Source organism: Sus scrofa, chromosome 11 (assembly GCF_000003025.6).
Source record: "Sus scrofa isolate TJ Tabasco breed Duroc chromosome 11, Sscrofa11.1, whole genome shotgun sequence".
In the NCBI taxonomy this organism is placed as follows: Eukaryota; Metazoa; Chordata; class Mammalia; order Artiodactyla; family Suidae; genus Sus; species Sus scrofa.
Genome location: NC_010453.5, coordinates 23,426,311 through 23,452,868, shown reverse-complemented (window position 1 = coordinate 23,452,868; position 26,558 = coordinate 23,426,311). Strand labels below are relative to the sequence as shown.

Genomic DNA, 26,558 nt, shown 5'->3' with positions numbered 1-26,558 from the left:
GAGTTTAAAAAACAAAAAAAACAAAATAGAGTATCACTTTATATAAACTTCAAAAACATATAAAACAGTATGTTGTCTAGAGACACATACACATACAGAAAAAACCTAAGAGCACGATGATCAAAGGAAAGACGGAGGGGAGAGGATAAAATGGGAGAAGGGCATGGATGGAACTGGAGACTCTCATACTAAGTGAAGAAAGTCAGAAGGAGAAAGACAAGTACCGTATGATATCACTTATATCTGGAATCTAATATACGGCACAAAAAAAAAAACCCTTTCCACTGAAAAGAAACCCATGGACTTAGAGAAGAGACCAGTGGTTGCCGAGGGGGAGGGGGAGGGAGTGGGATGGACTGGGAGTCTGGGATTAACAGATGGAGATGGGTCTGTTACTTGGAATAGGTAAGCCATGAGCTCCTGCTGTGCAGCACTGGGAACTCTATCTAGTCACTTATGATGGAGCATGATCCTGTGAGAAAAAGAATGTATACATCTATGTGTGACTGGGTCATTGTGGTGCACAGTAGAAAATTGGCAAAACACTATAAACCAACTATAATGGAAAAAACAAAAATCATGGAAAAAAAAAACTGGAGAAGGGGACACAGGAGGCATGTGGTTTATGTCTAGTGTTCTATTTCTTAAGCTGGGGGACACACACAGCTGCTGTTTTACTATTCCTTACAATGTAAATATACGTTATGTATTTTTCATGATATGTATAAACTATTTCATTAAAATTCCTAAAAAAGCACTGCAGAAGAGCATGAGCAGCAAACACTGAGCAAAACTGGGGACTCAGCCAGGTATGTCTTTGATTCCTTCCCTCCTGCATCTTCTCTTACCCTCAAAGGCACATCTTGTAGTCCTGCCCACAGGTCCTGCCAAGGGATAATCAAGCTTTGGGCTAACAGAATTTGAGGGAGGACTTCCCAGGGAAGCTTTGAAGTCGAAACACCAGCTTTGGCTTTGAAGCCCTCCCAATAACCCCCACATGTGCAGGTGTCACCTTCTCCAGGTAGCACCCCCCTCCCCACCAATCCCCCGACATGGCTCCTCAATGGGGGTGGCAGGCGCAGCCTGCAGACCCCTTCAAAAAGCCTCCTGGAGCCTGTTCTAGACTAATTACTCCTAATTATCACAATGCTCTGTATGCATTTTTCACGGTGGATGGCCGGCAAATTTTTAATCATTCATCTTAGTGGGGGAAAAAAAATCATTTGAACATCTTTTGGACTAGACAGGAAATGTGAAAGGAATCCAAGAAAAAGTGCCAGTACAACTTCTTGTAATTAGATATCTATTTGGATGTTCATGACTGCCAGTTTTTGCTGACTTAAGGGGAGTGTCAAAAGTCCTGTTTTCTTATGTCATCTGTAGAGTTTTCATTTAGCAGCATGTTGCGTGAACTTAATAAGGCACATCTTTCTCTCTATTGAGGCCAGATCTGACTGTACTACTGTGTTCTCTTGAACTCAGTTGATGGTGACATAAGCTTAGGAATTTCCACGGCATATATTTTTTGGTTTACTATTGCTTCTCTCATCTATCATGTTAGGAATATGTATTTGTTTAATTTAAAAAATAAAGGTTCAGCGACTTCTAGATTTAAGACTTTTCTGGCTGTATGCCAGCAGATTCACGTTTCCGCAAATATTCAGTCCTTATAACTGAGTATATTTGCAGTAACTTCAAATCTTGAGTCTCTAGGACAAGTAAAATGTGTGATTAAGTAACTTATGGGAACATTCATGTGTTTTTGTTGTTGTTTGTCTTTTGCTTTTTAGGGCTGTACCCACGATATATGGAAGTTCCCAGGCTAGGGGGCAAATCAGAGCTGTAGCTGTCAACCTACACCACAGCCCCAGCAATGTGGGATCTGAGCTGTGTCTGCAATCTACAGGATAGCTCATGGCAACGCTGGATCCTTAACTCACTGGACGAGGCCTGGGATCAAATTCTCATTCTCATGGATACTGGTTGGGTTCATTACCACTGAGCATGATGGGAACTCCTCATTCATGTAGTTTTATGCATAGGTGATCAAAAATACTATCACCGTTTTAATAAAACACACACACACACACACACACACACACACACAGACAAAACAAAATCCTAGGGCTAGGCTATTTGATTTACTCCTGATGAACTCATAAATAATAGGACATCAACACATCTACTAGAATGTGATTTAAGTTAATCCCGCAAATTAGTTTGGTTGGATTTTTTTTTTACATCAGTATGCAAAAGTTATTGCTATAGATTTTTCTACACTGAAAAATGCCATCTTAATGGAACATATTATAGAAAGAAGGAAGGGAAGGAGGGAAAAAAGGAAGGAATTAGATTTTTGCTAAAACAGCCTACAAAATTCAACAAAGCCAACTTCAAGCGAATTGATATTTGCCAGATTACTATCCTTTTCTGCAGAGGAAAGGTCCCCAAAATGCTGCTGTTTATCATAAACTCTCCTAAAGTCAAATTTAGATCTGCTAAAGTCAACAATCCTTCGGCAGCCTAAAAATCAATTTCAAGCAGAAGTCGCTAATAACTATTCCTTTGCCTGATACCCACACAAAAACAATTTCACAAATTGTCAAAGTTCAACTTAATATTCTCTACCACTGAAGTTCTCAAGAATATTAGTAACATTCATAATTACTCAGTAACAATATGTGACCAGTGTTTCCATACATTAATGGAATAAACACCAACTGACTGCAAGACCTGCTAGCATAAATGGTTTAAAATTTTGGTTGGACGTTGTTTTCCCGGGAGAGCAGCAGTCTAGGATCTGGTAAAGATTGCTTCCTGAAGTGACTTCCTCATCTATTTACCTTCCTGCAGGTGGTGTGGACCGACTGTTTCACGGACAACCAAGGGATGCTACTGTTCTGCCCTGAATGCATCTGCAGGTCTGCGGCCTTTGAAAGGACCAAAATGAAGAAACGCTTCTATAGCCTTAGCTACTGATGAGATCAGAAACACAATTATTTGGGGATGCGGTGAGCAGAGAAATAGCAGGTCTGGGACACTGCTGTAGGAGGGTCCCCGGCCCCTCCCAGGTCCCTGAAGCAGCTGCAAAGTCCCCATCTTCCTCCTCTTGGTTACCCTGCCTGTAGTGAAAGCCTTAAAATAAATTTGGCAAATAAAGAAACATCTCTTTCCTTTTAGCAGATGTACTCTATTAGTTGAAGCAACCACAAGGCAGCCCAGATTTAAGGGGAGGAAATAGAGTCCCTTAATTTATTTCTTTTTTTTAAAAGCAGCACTTCTGGAGTTCCCCCTGTGGTGCAATGGGATCAGCAGCGACTTGGAAGCGCTGGGATGCAGATTCGATCCCTGGCGCGGCACAGTCAGTAAGGATCCTGCATTGCCACAGGTGCAGTTTAAGTCATGACTTCGGCTCGGATCTGATCCCTGGCTCAGGAATTCCGTATGCCATGGGAGGCCAAAAAAAAAAAAAAAATTCAAAAAAGCAGTGCTTCAAAACCTTCAAAGCTTACCTGGAAGGTGAAGCAAATGGGAAGGAACTATAGAGATTGCTCTGCGATTAGCAATAATCAGAAAGGGAGGGTGGGGGCAGCTGCACCCTCGAGGACTCATTCACATCTGTAATTCTATTGCCTCCCCCAACCCAGCACCCACAGGCACCCCTTTTCAAACAATTTGTCACCCTTACCCCAGGGGGCGATCTTGACTATTCAAAATTCAATTCAGGAGGTCCCGTTGTGGCTCAGTGAGTGAAGAACCCAACTGGTATCCATGAGGATGCAGGTTCGATCTCCGGCTTTACCCCATGGGTCAAGGACCCAGCGATGCCACGAGCTGTGGTGTAGGCTAGCAGCTGCAGCTCTGATTTGACCCCTAATGTGGGAAATTCCATATGCCACAGGTATGGCCCTAAAAGGAAAATAAAATAAAATAAAATAAAACTCAATTCCCAGTCAGGATGATCAGTAAATATTAGTTATCGGCATTCCTCCTCCTCTTCCTCTTGACAAATGCATGACCTGCTCTGCACAGAAGTTGGGCAATGGCGTTTAGAAGCCCACTGAAACTAGAAGTTCAGGCAATTGAATTCATCTGGGGGTTTGGACCACGGTGCAATCCTCTAACCTTCCAGTTCTAGGGAGAACTCTACAAAGGCGGCCAGGAGCTGCAGTTCTCTTACGGAGCCCCATGGGCTCTTGGGTGGGTGAAGGTGTGTGGAATTGCAAAGAAAAGTGGGCGGAAGAAATTCTCAGGACAATAATTTGCCCCTTAAAATAGTTCTCCCTTTGCAACCTTGAAGATGGAATCGAGGGACATAACACAATCCTTAGAAGTGCAAGAGAAAATTTCCACCGTGAATAACTGAATGGCCGTGAGGAAAATAGCAACCGATTCAGATCTACAGAGATCAAGTCCATCTTTCCACATGCACTGCTACTGGGGCCTGCCTGGTGTAATAGTGCGAATAAAGATTAGTCTACACACACACACACACACACACACACACACACACATCATCCCTCAGAATGGCATTTCCATATAAGGAGAGTTATATTTGTATAAAACAACATGTTTGAAAATTACAGGCAACGTAACCACAGTTCCTGAATTATTCTTTTGTTTGTTTAGAACTTCAGTTCAAAAGGCTAATTAGTATTTTGTGCAAGTCGTAGGAAGAGGGGGGCCGACGCAGGACCCACAGTATCTAATCTTTGGCTGATATAGTAGGTGGTTTAAGACGTGCCGGGGGCTATGCGGCCTTCCATTGATTATCTCACTGAATTTGCACCACAACCCTGGGGAATGGGTATAATTATCTCGACTCTACAAATGAAGAGACAAAGGCTAAGAGAATCTACATAATTTCCCACGGTCCCATAGCTATTACCGGAGCCAACATTCAAACCCAGGCCTAAGCCCAAACCCTATACTTTAGGCTATACCCCTGTTTATTGGGAGAGGGTGTGTGTGGAGGCCAAGTAAGCGCCCTGCTCCAGGCTCCTTTCAAGAGAACCTGCTCGGTGAGCCTGCCTACCAGACAGTTGCTGGTCCTTTGCATCCAATGTGGCATTTGTCCAAGATCCCTTCCCAGGGCTTCTCTCCGCCCATCTGAGCAGGATGAGGTCCCAGCATCGGCCTGTTTCCATCAGACCTGGGATTCCTCTAAAGCCACACAGACACAGAGCGTTTCTGCCCCTGCAGAAAGTTCCATTAAACTGCATCGCCCTAAAGAACACTTTCTGCTTAAAGGGATCATCAGGTGGAAAGCTGTCCAGATCCACAGCGGAGGAAAAAAGGACTTACCTTAGAGGCACTTCGCATTGAAACAGTCGTCTCAGATGAATCTGCAGATACAGCGAAGGTTAGAACAGGGGTCCAGGAGGAAGGCAGCAGGCAGGGATCTCAGGGGCCTCAAAGACACGCTGCCTCTCTGGGGCTGGTCCCACAGCTGGGGAAAGAAAGGGTGTCTTAGGAGTTCCCATCGTGGCTCAGTGGTTAATGAATCTGACTAGGAACCATGGGGTGGCAGGTTCAATCCCTGGCCTCGCTCAGTGCGTTAGGGGTCCGCTGTTGCCGTGAGCTGTGGTGTAGGTCACAGATGTGGCTCAAATCTGATGCTGTTGTGGCGCAGGCCGGCAGCTGTAGCTCTTATTAGACCCCTAGCCTGGGAACCTCCATATGCCTTGGGTGCAGCCTTAGAAAAAAAAAAAAAAGACAATTAAAAAAAAAAAGAAAGAAAGAAAGAAAAGGTATCTTAGAGAGGGGAGTGCTATTAGTGGCTATTAGTGGAACCAACATTCAAACCCAGGCCTAAATCCAACCCTTAGACCTTGGTCATAAAGGGTGTGGCAGGCAGGATTTTCTGTAGCTTTTGAGAACAAAGTAGAACCAGGAGCCACATGAGGTCAAGGTCTAGGGAGAATAGAGTTTTATGGAGGAACTGCCAGGCAGAAAGAGTAAGTTACACTTTTTTCTTTATCGGTTTTTCATACACTCTTCTTTCTCCTTGATTATGTGACTCTGATCTTCTTATTAAAAAAAAAAACCATATTGGAGTTCCTATTGTCCCTGAGTGGTAACAAACCTGACTAGTATCCATGAGGACACAAGTTCGATCCCTGGCCTTGCTCAGTGGGTTAAGGATCTGGCATTGCTGTGAGCTGTGGTGTAAGCCGGCAGCTGTACCTGTAGTGTAGTGTGATATGAATGTGGTGTAGCTGTAGTGTAGTGTGTTGTAGGCCTGTAGCTGCAGCTGTAGAGTTGACACAAGCCTGGGAACTTCCATATGCCACAGGGGTGGCCCTAAAAAGACAAAAAACAAAACAAAAAACATACTGATCCTTGTTTTCCTGCTCCCTTCCAGTTACCAGAAAAAAATATGCCCGCAATAAATATTTTATTTCTTTTGTCTTAGACTTTTTATGCTCATTAGTCTTCATACAGATTAACTACACATTGAAATATTTTTTGTCTCAAGAAGAATTACTGCTCAATGTATATTTTTTCAATATATATCGTTTTCCTTTTAGGGCCCCACCTGCGGCATATGGGCTTGGGGGTTCCCAGGATTGGGGGTTGAATCAGAGCTGCAGCTGCCGGTCAACATCACAGCCACAGCAAAGACAGATCCAAGCTGTGTCTGCGACCTATGCCGCAGCTTGTGGTGATGCTAGATCCTTAACCCACTGAAGCGGGGCCAGGAATCGAACCTGCATCCTCACGGACCTCATGTTGGGTTCTTAACCCGCTGAACTACAATGGGAACTCCCGACTTACTGTTTTTCGAACATGTATCATGACCCTCAGGAACATTCTTTCACTGGGTCACAGAGTCAGTGGCAAAATGAGGTTTTACTTTTTACTTCCATCAGAGGTAGGCAAATATTGCCTAACGTGAGCTTTCTTGTATAAAATAAAAATAAAACGTGCAACAATCAAATACACTTATAAAATATGTATATACAATTTCCCTTTCTGAAAAGCTATAATCGAGGCAAAGACCGTTTTCTTAAAACAATCAACTTTGGGAGCTACTTGCAATTTAATATCTGTTCTTTACCAGTCAGTAGCCTGCAATTGGAACCTAAGCCGTAACATGAGAAAATGAAAGATCCGTATTGACAATTTTAAATTCGGTAGTTTCAATTCCCAGTTAGGCTCTTATTAACTGGTTCTGTGGATTTCTCATCAAAATGTGTGGCATTAATACATTCATCTAAAAAGGCAACTGAGTATTCCTATAGAGCTTAAAAATACAAACTTCAGAAACACAGATGCTCTACCAATTTCTCACTCCCAGCTAAATCCATCACTGAGCTTTAAAAAGATTTCCCAACTGTCAAGGACAAAAATAAATTAATTAATTAATGGCATTTTCCATCCACATCTGGCTCTCTCCCCATCTCAGGCATGTCAATACAGACATTAAACATCTGGGCAGGGGGAAAGGAGCTCTTTGGGAGATGCTGGCTACCATGACAACCGAGCATCCATCTCTCAAACAGCGTGGTCTCTGCTCATCTACTTTTAACACCACTGCAGGCCTTTCGTTTTTATTCCAAAAGCCGGGAGGAGGTATCATTTAAAGAAAAATCATCATGGTAAATAATATTTATGCGTCCTATGTTCCTAGAGCATGTTGCTCTTGCTTCTGTCCTACTTCACAGTGATGGCAGGACAAATTCTTTCTAGTTGCAGTGAGGCCCTTAAAGTAGTTTGGACTTTATGGCTTTTAGAGGGAGAAGTCCTCTAAAATGACTCACGAGCCAGCTCCTAGTGAAAACGTCCTGATGAAAATGCTGAAAATTACGCACCATTATTTTTCCTATGAAGAAGCCTCCCTTCTGGATGGCCACAATTTTATCAAGATTCTAGATGGGACAGCGTATGGAAAGTAATAATTCTAGCTTCTGTGTACTAATGGTTTCTAGATATTGGGTATGCAATACCCTGGTTAAATTTCATTGTATATTTAACATGAAAACCACATATTAAGATGGTATTATTGACATCTCAGAGTTACAGAAACTAAACTGCAGAGAAAGGTACAAGGACAGCACTCCAAGACTATTCACTGAACACCTGCTAGGTGCTAGGCACCAGGAACGTAATGCTACAAAGCATGATGGCATGTCCCCACTTTCAAGGAGCTAGTCATGCGTGGGCAACGGGCAACAAACAGCTAGTGGGGCCAGTGTCAGAAACAGAATCCAAGTCTGGTGTGGGCACCCAAGATGGCAGGTGAGGAAGCCTCGAACTCACCTCGTCCCAAGGACACACTGATATCATAACTATTTATAGAGAAACTATGTATGATGACAATCTTGCGACTGTTGAGAAGGATTTTCCACCATGGAAGGCAGAGCGGAGGAAGCACAACGATCTAGACAAGAGGATGGCAGCATCGTGTGGGCAGAAGCCACCGCCCCAGGCAGGTGCGCTATAAATGAGAGGCTGATCACCTTTGCAGAGGTTCTCCCCAAGGAGAGAGGGGTCCGAGCCCCACACTGGGCTCATCAGCCTGGAGCTTCCTCCACCAGGAAAACAAGCCCCCAGAACATTAGCTTTGGAGGCCAGTGGGGTCTGATATGAGAAAGACGGAGGGGTCTAGGAAACAGAGACACCACTCCTCAGAATGCGCCCAAACCTCACACACTCTGAGTCCAGCCCAGAGGTGGCGATTTGCAAGGAGCCTGGTCCAGACTCACTGGCTCCCCTTGGAGAGCCTCCTGGAGGGGTAGGAGGCAACTGGGACTCAGCTGGCAGCTGCCATTTTTAGGAGCTCCTTCAACCAGGAGGATACTGGCAATGGCAAGCACCATTGTGGCATCTTCCCACTGATCTATTAGTGCCAGTGAGTGGGTGCCAGCACCAGGCATGCTCAGGGCTAGGCAGCCAGCTACGCTGGGACCTGGCCTCATCCACCACCACATGAGGCGGGGCCTGGCAGTCAACCAGGCCAGGAGTCAAACCTTGTAATCCAAGACACCCAAAGCAGCTGGCTCTGCGGCAAGGGAAGGGCTCATAGAGCCCACACAAAAGCACCCCTAGAGCATATCACTCTGGTAAGCAGAGGGAGGTATGCTGCTGGGCCCCAAATGATGACTCCTACCTAGGGCTTCTCTCTCTGTGCACAAAAGGAAACTCAAAATGGATTAAAGACGTTAATGTTAAGACCTGAAACCATACAACTTCTAGAAGAAAACACAGGCAATATACATTTTTTCATCAGTATTCACTATACATGTGGGTTTTTTTTTTAATATGGCTGCACCTGCGGCATACAGAAGTTCCTAAGGGTTGACTGAGAGCTGCAGCTGCCAGCCTATGCCGCAGCCATGGGAACACCAGATCCAAACCACATCTGTGACCTACCGCACAGCTCATGGCAACACTGGATCCTTAACCCACTGAGCGAGGCCAGGGGTCGAACCCACATGCTCATGGAGACAACGTCAAGTTCTTAACCCACTAAGCCACGATGAAAACTAGCGATATTTTTTTTTTAGATACGTCTCCTTGGGCAGGGGAAACAAAGGCAAAAATGAACAAACGGGACTATGTCAAACAAAAAGGAATCGCACCGGAAACTAAATTAAATGACTAGGCGGCCAACTGAATGGGGGAAGATATTTGCAAATAACATCTGTAACAAGGGGTTAATAGCCAAACCAAGCAAAGAACTTACTTCATTCAACATGAAAAAAAAAATAAAATCAAATAAAAACCCAGACAACTGGATTTAAAAAATGGACAGAGGACCTGAATGGACATTTTCCCAAAGAAGACCTACAGATGGCCAACTGCACATGAGAAGATGCTGAGTGAGCACCACTGGACATCAGGGAAACACAGATCAAAACCACAATGAGGTGTTCCCCCTGTGGCTCAGTGGTAATGAACCTGACTGGTATCCATGAGGATGCAGGTTTGATCCCTGGCCTTGCTCAGTGGGTTAAGGTTTTGGCATTGCCATGAGCTGTGGTGTAGGTTGCAGAAGCAGCGTGGATCCCGTGTGGCTGTGGCTGTAGCAGAGGCTGGCAGCTGCAGCTCCCATTCAACCTCTAGTCTGGGAACGTCCATGTGCTACACAGGCAGCCTTAAAGAAAAAAAAAAAGAGAGAGACCACAATGAGGTATCACCTCCCACCTGTCAAAACGGCTATTACGAGAAGACAACAAGTCTTGCAGAAGATGCAGAGAAAAGGAAACCCTACACTGTTGATACAAATACAAAATGGTACAGGCCCTATGGATAACAGCACGGAGGTTCCCCAGAAAAACCCAGATTGTTGGTTATGGGGGTCTCCCCAGCTCCATTCACACTGGTAGCCTGAAGTCAGCCACGCTTGGCAAAAGGCTAAAAACCAGGCCTCTTTTCTCCCTGAGAGCCAAAATACTCTCAGAGCACTTTCTTCCTAAAAATAGACCCTAGAAAACAGGCTTCTTGAAGGCAAAACTGTTTGTTTTGATCACTGCTTTCTCTGCAAGACCTACAGAGCTTGGCACATTGTAGAGGATGAATATTTATTCAAAGAATTAATATTCTGTCATATCTCCTATGGTCCAGCAGACTGGAAGAGCGCCCGAACTTCAACGCTTCATTTTCAGAACGTGTATCAACACCTTCTGCGGTTCCGAAAGGCTGGCCCTCTCCCGAGCCTACTTCAACTGCTCATAAAGGGGTCTCTCTCCCTGGTCAGTGAGCAGAAGGTCCAAAGTTCGCCAGTGACCTTAGTGTTTGGTAATATCTCCAACTGAAAAAAGGACAAACAGTAAATGGCAAAAAGCACGACACAGCTAGTTTTCACTTTGGTTTTAACTTGTTAAAACAAATATTAAACTGCGGGTGACACTGTGGGCTATACATAAAATGGTAGGAAAAGGTTTGGGGTCCTTTAAAATACACTATTTAGGGAGTTCCCTGGTGGCCTAGTTGGTTAAGGATCCACCATTGTCACTGTAGTGGCATGGGTTCGATCCCTGGCTGGTCCAGGAACTTCTGCATGCCATGTGTGCTGCCAAATATATATACATAAATATATATTATATAACACATATATTATTTATATATTATAATATACATTTATAAATAATATGTATGTTATATATATTATATTGTAAATAAATATAATGTATATATTATGTATATATAATAAATATAATATATTACATATAAATATATAATAAATATGTATTATATATGTATTTGTATGAGATATATAAAATATATATTTATGTTTTATAATAAATACATGTTTATGTATTATAATAGACACACAAATATGTTATAAATATATTTTATATAATATTTATTATATATAATATTATATTACACATTACAATATTATATATATGTATAAATATACATATAAAGCTTAGAATGTGAAACCACTTTTTCTAAACTTCAAGGAATAGTTTAAAGGGAGGCTCTGAAGGCAATGCCAATTTGACAAGGACCCAAAGAGTTAAATAGTATTCTTTCACTTATTCTAAAGAGAGCTCTAGTGGTTAAGCAGTATGTTTCCATCAGAAAGAACACTGCTGACCCACTTAAAAGTGTTAATAGGATCTTAACTAGAGTTAAGTGAAAATAGCTGAGGGTTAGTGAGCCTGCTGAATGCTGTGGGGGCAGGCAGTCTCTGACAGATAATAGACTCGAAGTATTGGATTCACTGGGCCGAGAATCTGTCACTTGGACTTATTGTACAAAGAGGTTCATACTTCATAGATAATACTTTCTAATTTTCCTTACACAGGAGTTACCAATCTATCCCCAATAACTCATTCATAACTGTGTGGCTAATTAGTAAAAAGTTCCTTATAATTTTCCTTATTCTCAACCATTATCAGTGATCACAAGTTAATACATCCTGGGCAGCAAAGCTACCAAAAGGCTGGTCTGACCACAGAGGGAGCCTGGCCTAATACATATCTAATGCTATTTGCTTGTTTGTGTTTTAATGATTTTTATTTTTTCCATTATACTTGGTTGACAGCGTTCTGTCAATTTTCTACTGTACAGCAAAGTGACCCAGTCACACATACACACATACATCCTTTTCCTCTGACTATCCTCCATCAGGCTCCATCATAAGTTCCCAGGGCTATACAGCAGGATCTCATGGCTCATCCATTCCAAATGCAATTGTTTGCATCTATTAACCCCAAGCTCCCAGCCCATCCTGCTCCCTCCCCCTCGGCAACCACAAGTCTCTTCTCCAAGTCCATGTGTTTCTTTTCTGTGGAAAGGTTCACTTGTGCCATAGATTAGATTCCAGATATAAATGATAGCATATGGTATTTGTCTTTCTCTTTCCGACTGACTTCACTTAGCATGAGTCTCTAGCTCTATCCATGTTGCTGCAACATCTACTGTTTTCAATCCGAACCACACATCAGACACATCATTTCACATGATCTTAATTCTGTAAGGCAGATATGCTAACCATCATGTTATAATTATGAAAAACAAAGCCCAAGGAGGTTACAGCTCACCCGCTTAGGGCAAACACATTTCTGTTAGTCACTGAAAATCCCAGACGCCAGACTTGAGAACCTACGGCTCTTTCTGCCATGGGATGCTGATTCTACTGGAATAAAATTCAGTCTCTTTAGGGATATGTTGGGCCCAGGGAAATAGAAGGATGGCCAGTCAAACCTTAGGTGGAGACATCTTATTTATGGAAGTTTGACAGCCCTGATCCCTGGGTTTATCTGGCACCCCACCTTGAGTTTAGGCATAAGTCTAGCAGCACCCAAGTCACTGAGCTGAGAATCACCTAGGAAAAGGCAGGAGTAGGGAGCTCTGCCTGGTGCATAGGATATAAAACGGTAGAGACTGATCCCTTCCTGCAACACCACCCGTATAGCTTCTTCCTCTGTTACATGTTGCTGAAAACTGTCTTAGAAACATATCCTCTGCATTATGAAAGACACTTCAGTAACTGAATCCTTAATTCAATACATGAAAACATCATCTTATTTGGGGGGCTGAGAATAGGTAGGAGAATGCTAAGAGTGATGTATTATTTCTGGCTGAGTCTCCTGATGATAAAAATATTGGATTTTAAACATTTTTTTCCAAAAACTTAAATTATTTTGATTGTCTTCAGTGTCATATTTTTATCTCCTATGCAAAAAAAAAAAAAAATGGTGCTAGGTGTCAAAAGCTATAAAGATGAATAAGAGATGATTTCTTCCCTTGAGGAATCATTGATCTAATGAAAAGATGGAACTCTTTCTAGAATAGATTTTATATGTATCTGCCTGCCTTTGGGGGGGGGGCATGCCCACAGCATGCAGAGATTCCTGGGGTCAGGGATCAAACCCGAGCCACAGCAGTGACAATCCCAGATCCTTAACCACTAGGCCACCAGGGAACTCCTGTGCCTACCTACTTGAGAATAATATACATCTTTTCCTTGGTGACTTAGGACATTATGAATATCCTGTCCTGGGCCACCACAATGGGCGCAGCTATCATTAGAAATGAGTTCAATTTGGGAGCGAAGGGCTATTAATCACAAGAGTTAACCAAGAACTTGCCATCTCTTTGCCTTCTTGAATGGAAGGGAGGGTTGGATGGACAGACAGACAGATACCCCTTTGCTTTCCAAAGGCTGGTCTTTTCTCATTCTTCCCATCCCGTATATGAACTAAAGACCTGCCCTGTGCAAACGTGCTTTGAACAAGCCCAGAACGGCCTTGAGTCTCCACTGAGGCACAGGGAGGGCGGCAGCCCTCTGCTGAGCACCCTGCAGAGCTGCCCTGAAGGTGCCTTCCTACTGTCGGGCGTCTCTCTGACATCAGCAGCAGGTCCCCAACCTCCCTCTCACCCCTTGAATTTCCACCACAGCTGGCCTCACTCCGCTAAACCCCTGCCAATCACTCTGCTGCTCTTTGCTCTCTGTTGTTCTCAAATTACACTGTATGTAGGATGCAAAGAGGGCAGCCTCAGAGCAGATGCTCAAGGAAGGCCAGTCTTTGCCCTGACCCTTTCCCACCCAGTCTCTGCATCTTTCTTATGATCGAGTTGAAAGACACCCACAGACGCCGCCCCTCTTTGTGGTCAGCAAATCCACCAATTGCAGCCCGCCCCTTTTTCCCTATGCAGATCTGTGAAGAAAGCTTTCTTTTTTTCCCCTCTCACCCCGGCACAAGACATCCATCACGTGTGCCGTAACTCATCGGTAATGGTATCGTGTGGTAGCTTAAAAGCCACTTATTATTTTCATAAATGTTCGCCATCCAGTGGTTCTATATTAATAAAATCGTCACTCTGGCTTTATCTGTGTTTTTAGAAAGAGTTTATATTTTGGTTGCAATCAATAATTCTGGGCCTGAGTTACATGATGCTGGAAGTGCAACTTGAGCTTTCTAGAAGGAGCATCACCACCACTTTGATCCCTGTCACCTAAAGATGACAAACTTATGATGAGGTGAAGGTGTAAGGCGCACACCTAAAAGACAAAGCGAGTATCAAGTATGGTACGTGTAGCATCTGCTTCTTTCTCCCCATCTAACTTCACACTTGCAATTGAAAAAAAATTTCGTTTCTTACTAGTAACAGAAACCATGTCATGTAACCCTTCTATTTTAATCTCTTTGCAAGCTCTCATTAAAGCTAGCACATATATTATAATTGCATTGAAAAATGATAACTATTCCATTATTACAGCTTAAGAATTAATGCAAGGTGCTTCGACACGAATATTAAAATAACTGTTACGAGTATAAGAAAAACGACTCCGCCTCCTTCTTAAGGACTTCATCTATGTAAGAATTTTCCCTATCTCTTGTTCATCCAGACAAGAGCCAGATAAAAGACAGTCTCTGATCTAAACTTATCTTTACTAATGGGGTTGGTTTCTAGCAAAATAACTTTCTGTGATCCCCCTAGTTTTGACATTTTCATGAGTATAAAGTTTCATGAGTATAGGAAAATCCCAGCATTTCACTCTGACCTATTTCAAACTTACATGGCAAAGTTTCAAACCCTGGGAGTTGCAAAGTGCCCACTCTTAGCACGTATCAACCATCTGCCCTGGCTGTCAGGGTAGAGTCCAGACAGTTCTCCAATGGAACATTATAAAGTCAAAGTGCTCTTGGCATTTATGCAATGTTTTTGTGATATTTTGCAGGTGATAAACGGATTGTAGCGTTTCCAAATGTAGACCCATCTAATCACATGCATTTGTGTATTTTCCCTGTGCTGTGCATTCAACTGTACATGTCTGCACTTGTTCATCCGCCTGCCTCTCTCTCCCTCTCCCTCTCTCTCTCATACACACAGTCAGCCACACTGAGAACAAACCTTGTAGGTGCCCCAGAAAGGCTAAAGTTTTGGTACCCATTCAAACTGATATTTCTAAAGTATTTACTCAACATTTATTAAGTGGAATAATTGGGGAAAACATTTCTATTAGGAAACTAGCCTTAGTTAACAGGGCTAGTTCATGCACTGAATGAACATATCACTCTTGTTTCTTGTTTCAATCTCTTACATCCTCCCCCTCGCCAATTTTTTTTTTGGGGGGGGGGTCTTTAAGGCTTCACCTGTGGTATATGAAAGTTCCCAGGCTAGGGGTTGAATCAGAGCGGTAGCTGCCGCAACATGGGATCTGATCCACACCTGCGACCTACACCACACCTCATGGCAATGCCGGATCCTTAACATGCTGAACCTGGCTAGGGATCGAACACACATCCTCATGGTCCTAGTTTGGTTTGCTACTGCTGAGCCAGGATAGGAACTCCCTCTTTCACTATTTTTTTGTTTTTTATTCTTTGTCTTTTTGCTATTTCTTTGGGCCGCTCCCGCGGCATATGGAGGTTCCCAGGCTAGGGGTCAAATCGGAGCTGTAGCCACCGGCCTACACCAGAGCCACAGCAACGCAGGATCCGAGCCGCGTCTGCAACCTACACCACAGCTCACGGCAATGCCGAACCATTAACCCACTGAGCAAGGGCACAGACCGAACCCGCAACCTCATGGTTCCTAGTCGGATTCCTTAACCACTGTGCCATGACGGGAACTCTTCACTATTTTTTTGGTTTCATTACTGGCTAAAATTAGTTACACTCAGGAAGGGAGCAGGAATCCACAGATAGCTAGTTACAAAGCAGATTGCAAGATTCTTTCTGTTCATGTTCTCAAAACATTTTCCACTTTTCCCTGGTCCATGTTTTTATTTAATTCAGTCTTCTTTTACTATTTACCAAACCAAGCAAAATCTTGGAAAGCACACCAACAACTTTAAATTTAGATATTAAAAATAAATATATACCATGTTGACTATAGTTATCAATACTGTAACATAGATGCGTGTATGTGTATATACATATATTTGAAAGCTGCCAAAAAAATAAATCTTAAAGATTTTCCTCTCAGGAAAGAAAAATTTTAACTGGGTGGTGATGGATGTTAACTAGACTTATTGTGGTAATCATTTCACAATATACACATATATCAAATCAGCATGTGGTACACCTGAAACTAATACCATGTGGTTTTATGGCAACTGTATCTTGAGAAAAGAAAATAAATTCTAAAAGTAACTCATTTCAATAAACAGACCTATATAAAATACTACTCAGTATAAAAATTTCACCTGATTGTGAATTGCCAAATTCAGGTAATTCTACACTAGAATGGTGGTGAAGCTTGCTGTAGTCGAAATATGCAAGAGAGACAGTTCAAGCCATACCAACAATTCTTACTGTTATCTTGCGCCCATTCCTGTGAGGCAGCTGGAATAAATTTCATCTTGCCGACTGCCTAAGTGTTACATCTGGAAACCCTGAGTGAACACGTGCCATGCTTCCTATTTACACCAAGGATAGCCCATTTGCATCCACTGGTGCCCAGAGAAGCTGTCTTTCTTTAATCCAACTCTGTTCAGCCAGACCCACACATGTACTCCTGGATCCATCCGTCAGGCATCAAGAATTACAATACTTGGAAGACTAATCCTCCAGTCTAAACGTTTAAATGTCAAATGCTAAATTACGCTGCAGGATCTGGAGGGAGGAACTTGCAAACATGACTCAGTCACACATCTGGTTCAGCCCTGTCCAGATGTCAGAACGCATCAGTCATTGCAGATTAATTTATAATGAGAGAAATCAAGGCACGACCCATGCGGTCTCAAAGGTCTAGTTAGATGACGATGAAGACCTATGGAGCTCCCTCAAGTGTGGCTGACTCTCCAACCTATTAAGAGTATACGTTTCTGACATTTTAAATATCTGAAGTCGGTGATTTTAGCCCCTTGGGAAAAACAATGTTATAGCATGTAATTTAGGTTATTTCAACAGAGCCTGTTCAATCTTAAATCATCATTTCTAGCGCATTCAAGCAATGCTTTTTTTTTGTAAAGCCACTTTGCACAATAGTGCTGGCAATCACAGAATATAACTTGACAACAAATTACTTGTACAGTGTGCAACACAAGTCCCGGGAGCCAGGGACCTTGCTCCTTGTCTTCGTCAGTTTCGGCAATGACGCCTTGCTTCCCAGCCTGCTGCTAATGCACTGGCCTCAAAAACACATAAGCCCCAAGTGCTCGCCAACATGTTGATATCACCTCCAGGGCGGCCACTTTCTTTCTTTTCCTTTTTGAAAACTCACTGGTTTTTTGCTTTTTGTTTTTTAAGTCATTCGTATCCAATCCGTCAGCATCAACAGTCATCTTCACGTACGAATGTTAACACTGTATTACTAAAGAAGTCTTGGTAATTTGTTTTGGGGGGAGAGTTGAAAGGGGGTGACACTAACCAAGCAAGCCAAGGGAAAATAATTTCAACCATTCTGAAAGCTGATCTCTGGGAAGTCAGAGAGAGCAGATTAATGCCCCAGGCAGGCACATTTCGAAGAAGATGGTGTGTATTACAGCTAAGAAGGGCAGACCAAGAGATCTCACAGGGACTGGCCCAGTTAAAAGTCGCAGAAAATGCGGGAAATGAAAACCGATAGATCTGGTATGGATTACACTCATTCCTGTAAATTCCCAGTTTGGGAACACCGTATTTGATGATCGAGAAAGATCTGGAAGGGAACTAGATTATCACTGACAACTAGATCTAAATGGATAGAATTAACATCTTTATTGGTGCTCCATCTATCATCAGCTGTTAAGGGCAGATTTTTTTTTTCTTTTTCACTAAAGACATAGGTATAAAACTAGAGGTTCTGTACAAAAGAGTAAAAGGAAAGCAGATTTTATGACTCCTGGAAAGTTTTTTACCCAAGAAATCCTGTGAGATGATTTGAATATGAATGCTTTTCCTCCAGGGGAACCTATATTTAAAAAGTTAATCTGATAACCAATTAATATCATAAATTGTATTATGATATTATGCTATATAATGGTATTTTTCTCACCAAGACTTTTTAATATTAGCATCAAAATAAATCAGTAGCATTATGAGCAGTGCCTTCCATGATAGCCCAGTACTTGGCTCCATAAATGCTACATGATAAATTTCATTTCCCATCATCTATCACCATCTTTTATTACCTCCTCAGTATCATCAACAAAGCTTGTTAATATATAGCTGCAAAGAAATATTAAGCCTCACATTTTATAATAAATATTTCTGGGAGATAAAAACTGTACTTAAAAATATATCTGAGTGATAATAAAAGTTTACACTAGTTGCATGCTTCATTTTTTAGCAACTTGACAAATTATTTTCCAAGGTGGTTACACAATTTCACATTCCTACCAGCAATGTATCAATAATCTAGTTTCTTTTCTTCTTTGCCAGCATTTGATGTTGTCACTAGTTTTTATTTTAGTCACTCTAATAGATGCACAGTGATATGGCACTGTGATTTTATTTCATTTTATTGCTTTTTAGGGCTGCACCCATGGCGTAAGGAAGCTCCCAGGCTAGGGGGTCAAATCGGAGCTACAGCTGCTGGCCTACAGCAACGAGGGATTTGAGCTGCATCTGCAACCTATACCACAGCTCACAGCAATGCCGGATCCCTGACCCACTGTTTGGGGCCAGGGATCGAACCTGCATCCTCAAGAACACTAGTCAGATTTGTTTCTGCTGTGCTACAACGAGAACTCCTTGCACTGTGATTTTAATATGCATTTCCATGATGACTAGTGCTGTCCGATATGTTTTCATATGCTCACTGGCCACTGACATATAACCTATGGTGACATTCTTCATGTCTTTTCCCCCATTTCTAATTGGATTGCTCTTTAGTGTTGACTTTTGAGAGTTGTTTATATATTCTAGGGTACTAGCTCTTTCTCAGATAAATGATTTGCAAACATTTTCTCCCAGTCTACAGCATATACTTTCAACCTCCCAACAAAGTCTTTCACAGAGCAAAACAATTTCATATTAAGGAACTCCAATTTATTTTCCTTTTTGTGGATCATGCTTTTGGCATCAAGTTCATGAACTCTTTGTCTACACCTAGATCCCAAATATTTCATCCTATTTTTTTTCTAATAGCTTTGTCGTTAAGTCCATGATCTATTTTGAATGAATTTTCCTATCAGCTGTGAAACTGAGCCTGAGGCTCATTTTTCAAGCTACACATGTCCTAGTGCTTGAGCACCATTTGTTAAAAAGGGTATCCTGCCTCCACTGAATTGCACATGCACCTCTGTCAAACTGAGAAGAGTTCCAGAAAAAATCAACTGGGTCTGGAGATGTCGTCTCGGGGAGTTTTAAAATTATGAACACTGGAGCGTTCCCATGTGGCTTAGTGAAAACCAATCTGACTAGTATCCATGAGGACACAGGTTCGATCCTTAGCTTCTCTCAGTGGGTTAAGGATCCAGGGTTGCCGTTAACTGTGGTGTAGGTTGCAGACATGGCTTGGATACCGCATTGCTGTGACTGTGGTGTAGGCCAGCAGCTTTAGCTATGATTTGACCCCTAGCCTGGGAACCTCCATATGCTGCAGATGTGGCCCTAAAAATCAAAAAAAAAAAAAAAAAGAATACCATTTCCTTAATAGTTATAGAGCTATTCAAATTATCTACATCATATTGTATGAGTTGTAGTAGTTTGTATTTTTCAAGGAATTGGTTTATCCCATCTAAATTGCCCAACTTCACGTGGGTAAAATTATTCAGAGTATCACCTTTATTTGCTTTTGATGCCTACAGGGTCTAGGTATAAATGTGATACTATGAATAATTATCACTACTTAGATGATATCTGTTGTTTCATTCCTGATATTAGTAGTTTGTATCTTCTCTTTTATCTTTGTCTTGCTAGAGGGTTTGTCAATTTTAGTGATATTTTAAAAGATCTTTTAAAGGCTTCTCTACGTACCACATGTATTTCCTTGTTCCACTGATTTTCTTGTGTGTGTGTGTGTCTCTTTAGGACCGCACCCACAGCATATGGAAGTTCCCAGGCTAGGGGTGGAATCAGAGCTACAGCTGCTGTCCTCTGCCACAGCCACGCCGAATCCAAGCCACATCTGCAATCTACACCACAGCTCACAGCAATACAGGATCCTTAACCCACTGAGTGTTCCAGGAATGGAACCTGCATCCTCATGGATACTAATCGGGTTTGTTACCACTGAGCCATGATAGGAGCTACTTTTTCCATTGATTTTATCTACTGGTTTTCTATTTTCAATTTTACTGATTTATTTTATATCTACTATTTCCTTCCTTTTTCTTGCTTTGGGTTTGGTTCACTATTTCTTGTTTTCTACCTTCCTGAGGTGAAAACTTAGATTACAAACTTAAAATTTTCCTCATTTTTATATGAATTTAGTCCTATGAATTTCCCTCTCAAAACTGCTTTGGCTGCTACCCACAAATTTTATGTGTATTTTCATTTTCATTTAGTTTGATGTATTTTTTTATTTTCCTTTGATACTTCCTCTTTGACCTATGGATTATATAGAACTATGCTGCTTAGCTGCAAAGTGTTCAGAGATCATCCTGTCATCTTTCTGTTATTGATTTCTAGTTTAAGTGGCCAGGGGAGGGTCATGGAATATATTCTATGTTTTTCAACTGCTTTAAATTTGTTAAGTTTGTTTCATGACCCAGGATGTAGTCTTTCTGGTATATAGTCCATGAGTATTTGAAAAGCATGTATATTCTGCTGTTGCCGTATAGAGTATTAGATCCTGTTGATTTATTGGTTAATGGTATTATGACTTCTTCTCTTCCTTGCTGATTTTCTGTGTGGCCCTGTCAATTGTTGATAGAGGGATGCTGGAATCTTTGCTTTTAACTGCTGATTTGAATATTTCTCCCTTCAGCTCTGAAAGTTCTCATACTTCACATATTTTGTAGCTCTATTGTTTGCTGCATTCACATTTAGGATAGCTATATCTTTGTAATAGATACTTTTATTGCTATATAAAGTTCAGTCCTTACTCTGGTGATTTTGTCTATATTACCTGATGTCAATACAATCTTTAATTCCTTTGATCAATGTTGGCATGATATACATTTTTTCTGTCCTTTCACTTTCAGTGTGCCTATATTGTTATATTGGAAGTGAGTTCCTTACAGCCAGCATATAGTTGGTTTTTGGTTTTTAATCCATCTTGATAATTTGTTTTTTACTTGATATTTTTGGATTATCTGCATTAATGTGATTGTGATACGTTCAAGCTTAAATCAGCCATCTTATTTTTTATTTTCTATTTTTCTTTTATTTTTTTCTTGTGTTTTAACTGGGTGAGATGAACATTGTAGAATTCCATTTTGAGGTAACACATATCTATCTGACTTACCTTTATTGGTGGCATCATTTTACCAGTTCCAAATGCAGTACGGAAATCCTTATTTTTATGTCTCTTTACCCTCCCCAATTAAAATATAATAAAAATTTCCTTAAACTTAATTTAGCAGCTACATCAGACAGTATTATAATTTTCACATAAACCACTGAACATAATTTTGAAAACTCAAGAGAAGAAAAGCCTAACATAGTTACCCATATTCTTGCTTATTGTTTCTTCTTTTCTAGGTGCCCTGGATCCCCTTTTTATTGTTTCCTTTTGGTTCAGAGAAATTCCTCAATTAATTTTACAGGGCAGGTCTGCTGATGTCTAATTCTCTTAGTTCTCCCTCGTTCTGAGAATGTCTTGATTTCCTCTTCATCCCTGAAGGATATTTTCACTGGATTTAGTTAGGACTATGAGTTGACAGTTCTTTTCTTTCAGCACTTGAAAAGTATTGGGCCATTTCCTTCTGGCTTCCATTGTTTCTGATTAGAAATCTGCCCTTTGAACAGTTTTGTAGGTAAGGGATTTTTTTGTTTTGTTTTTCTTTTTTTTTTTTTTGTCTTTTTAGGGCCACACTCAGGGCATTTGGATGTTCCCAGGCTAGGGATCAGATTAGAGTTGTACATGCTGGCCTAAACCACAGCCATGGCAACATTGGATACAAGCCATGTCTGTAACCTATGCCACAGTTCACGGCAATACCGGATCCTTAAGCCACTAAGCAAGGCCAGGGATTGAACCTGCGTCCTCATGGATGCTTGCCAGATTCATTTCCTCTGAGTCACAATGGGAACTCCAAGGGACTGTTTTCTTCTATTGCTTTCAGGAAGTTTCCTTGAAAATACTTTCAGAATGTAATTATGATGTGTCTTGGTGTAGATTTATATTTATTCTTTTGGGGGGTTGCTCAGCTCCTTGAATCTGTAAGTTTATGTCTTGCCAAATTTAGGCAGTTTTCAGCCACTACATCTTTTTTTTTTTTTCATTATACTTTCAAGTTGTTTTTCAATATGCCCTTTTATTCCTTTCCTTCTGGTACTTCAATGCCATGAATATTAGATCTTTTGGTTATAATCCCACAGATCCCTGATGCTCTATTCATTGGGTTTTTATTTTTCATGCTAGTTTCCCTCTTTTGTTCAGATTGGGTTAATGCCTTTATTAACCTATTTCTTTATCTGTCTTCCAGTTTACTTACCTCTATCCCCTCACTTCAGCTGTTCAGCACATCCACTGAAGTGTTTTGCTTTTTCTATTTTCAGTTCTAAAATTTCCATTTGGTTCTTCCTTATATTTTACATTTCCTTGCTGAGACTTTCTATTTCTTTGCTGGGGCTTTCTAATTTTTTTCATTTATTTCAAGAGTGTTTGTAGTTGCTTACTGAAGCATTTTTATAATGGTAGCTTTAAAGATTCTTTGTAGAGGAGTTCCCATCACGGCACAGTGGAAACAAAACTCACTAGCATCCATGAGGTTGCAGGTTCGATCCCTGGCCTCATTCAGTGGGTTAAGGATCCGGCATTGCCACCAGCTGTGGTGTACACTGCAGACGCAGCTCAGATCCTATGTTCCTGTGGCTGTGGTGCAAGCCAGCAGCTGTAGCTCCGATTTGACCCCTAGCCTGGGAACCGCCATGCGCTATGGGTACAGCCCTAAAAAGCTAAATAAATAAATAAGTAAATGAAAAATTATTTTTAAAAAAAGATTCTTGTTAGATATTTCTGACTGTCATCTTAATACCAGTATCTACTGATTATCTTTTTTCATACCATCTGAGATCTTCCTGGTTCTTCACACGAAGAGTGATTTTTCAATTAAAACCTGAACATTGCTGTATTATGCTCTGAGATACTGGATCTTAGTTTTTAATTTAATTTTATTGCAGTATAGTTTATTTACAAGATTGTATTAGTTTCAGGGGGTACAGTAAAGTGAATCAGTCATACATATAAATATATCCATTATTTTTTTCCCATATAGGTTATTACAAACTATTGAGGAGATTTTCCTGTGCTGTAAGTAGATTCTCCTTAATCACCTATTTTACACAGTAGTGTGTACGTGATATCCTCCCCCCTAATTCTTCCCATGCCTCAATGGTTTAACCTATGGTAACCATAAGATTGGTTTCTAAATCTGTAAGTTTGTTTCTGTTTTTGAAGTTTTTTGCATCATTTTCATTAGATTCCACATAGAAGCGATAACATATGATGTTTGTCTTTGACTTACTTCACTTAGTATGATAATCTCCAGTCCAACCATGTTGTTGCAAATGGCATTATTTCAATCTTTTTTTACAGCTGAGTAATATTATATTGTATGCATGTACCACATCTTCTTTATCCATTCTTCTGTCGATGGACACTTGAGTTGGTTCCACGTCTTAGCTATTGTAAATAGTGCTGCAATGAACATGTACCTTTCCAAATTAGAGTCTTCTCTGGATATATGCCCAGGAGTGGGACTGCTGGATCATATGGAAGTTCTATATTTAGTTTTTTAAGAAACCTCCATACTGCTCTCCTACCTAGTAGTTGCACCAATTTACATTCCCACAATGTAAAAGGATTCCCTTTTCTCCACACTCTATCATTTACTCTTTGTAGACTTTTCAATGATGGCCTTTTCACTGGTGTGAGGGGATACTTCATTGTTGTTTTTTGATAACAATTAGTGATGTTGAGTATCTTTTCATGTGCTTTCTGGCCATCTGTATGTTTTCTTTGGGAAAATATCTATTTAGATATGATGACCTTTTTTGATTAGTTTTTTAAATATAAATCTCTATGAGATATTTTTTTGGAGATTAATCCTTTGTCAGTCTCTTTGCTTGCAGATATTTTCTCCCATTCTGTGGGCTGTCTTTTCATTCCATTCATGGTTTCTTTTGCTGTGCAAAAGCTTTTAAGTTTAATCAGGTCCTATTGGTTTACTTTTGTTTTTATTGTCATTCTTCTAGAAGGTGAATCAAACAAGATATTGCTCTGACTTAGGTCAAAGAGTGTTCTCCTATGTTTTCCTCTAGGCATCTTATAGTATCTGGCCTTACGTTTACATCTTTAATCCATTTTGCATTTATTTTTGTGTATGATATTAGAGAGTGCTCTAATTGCATTCGTTTATACATAGCTGTCTAGTTTTCCCAGCACCACTTATAAAGAGACTGTTCTTCCTCCACTGCATGTTCTTGCCTCCTTTGTCATAGATTAGTTGAGAATGGGTGCTTGGGTTTATTTTTGGGCTTTCTATCCTGTTACTCCAAACTATATTTCTGGATTTTTTGCCAGGACCATATTGTTTTGACTACTGTAGCTTTGTAGTATAGCCTAAATGGCTTCACTGGCTAATTCCATCAAACATTCAGAGAAGAGTTAACATCTATTCTACTGAAACTCTTCCCAAAAATTACAGGGGCAGGAACACTCCCAAACTCATTTTGTGAGGCCACCATCACCCTGACACCAAAAATAAAGATACCACAAAAAAGAAAATTACATGCCAATATCACTGATGAACATAAGATGCAAAAATACTAAACAAAATATTACCCAACTAAATCCAACAATATATTTAAAATATCACACACCATGATCACATGGGATCTATCCCAGGGATGCCAGGATTCTTCAATATGTGCAAGTCAATCAGTGTGATACACTACATCAACAAACTGAAGAATAAAAACCACGTGGTCATCCCAATAGATGCCCAAAAAGCTTCTGATGAAATTCAACACCCATTTCTGATAAAAATTCTCCCGAAAGTAGGCATAGAGGAAACTTACCTCAACATAATAAAGGCCCACAGCTAACGCCATTCTCAACAGTGAAAAACTGCAAGCATTTCTGCTAAGATAGGACCAAGACAAGAATGTCCACTTTCATCACTTTGATTCAACATAGTTTTCAGAGTCCTAGCCACGGCAATCAGAGAAGAAAAAGAAATAAAAGGAATCCAAATTCGAACAGAAGAAGTAAAACTATCAGTGTTGGCAAGTGACATGATACCATACCTAGAAAATCCTGAAGATGCTACCAGGAAACTGTTAGAGCTCATCAGATCTTACTCAGACCATCTATTTAAACAGGCTTTCCCTGATACTGATCTGACAGCAGGAAGCTTACTTCCTCACTGTGAAGGGAAGGGAGAAGTCCACATTCCCTATCAGGCCTCCATTCACACACACATGGAAAATTGTGTTAGAGGAGTGTCCATTTTCACTTGTTTAGCCCCTTCACTTGATTATATCACATCTTTATTTTCCAGACTTTTTTGCCTCATAGTCCTTGAGTGCTACTTTAATAACAGTGGGAACAGAAAATTCCAAAGGCGAACAGGGCAACAATGAAATACCATTTAAACCAGGAATAAAATTAAAACACCCTTCCTCAGTTAAAGCTTACTGCCATTCATACAGAGTCACAACAACAGGTTTTGCTTATTAGTTCAAAAGCTGAAGCTCCTGCTTTTCTCTACAAAGAAACACACATAAAAGGATTCATTCCTACACACAAAGATATGTGTATGCACGTGTGTGTGTACACACATACAAACTTCTGATAAAATATGTGTTCACAGCAGAATACTTTGGGGGTAAAAATGCTAAGTGTAAAATATAACTCTACACAATACCATCTAGCGATAAACTACCACCACATTATCTTTGGAATAGTCCACTCGAGTTTCTTCCTATGCACTTATTTTGTTTCTTCTTTTTGTAAAATGGCCTTATATGATAAATACCATTTTGAACCTCTCTTTAGTCACTTAACATAATAATGTGTTTTCCCATTTGGTTAAATGGCCCTTAAAAACATGAGTC

General features: G+C 40.8%; 1 protein-coding gene across 9 annotated transcripts in view; it reads right to left on the bottom strand.

The window, feature by feature from the left end:
* Window positions 1-26,558, bottom strand: part of ENOX1 (ecto-NOX disulfide-thiol exchanger 1) — a 660,000-nt gene that overhangs the window by 441,895 nt on the left and 191,547 nt on the right. For 7 of the 9 annotated variants that reach the window (XM_021065349.1, XM_021065348.1, XM_021065354.1 and 4 more), the window contains one exon: window positions 5,305-5,449. The exons of the other annotated variants lie outside the window; for them this stretch is intronic. The gene's annotated coding sequence lies outside the window, so the exon portion shown is untranslated. The remainder of the gene's footprint in view (window positions 1-5,304; window positions 5,450-26,558) is intronic. 9 annotated transcript variants of the gene reach the window in all.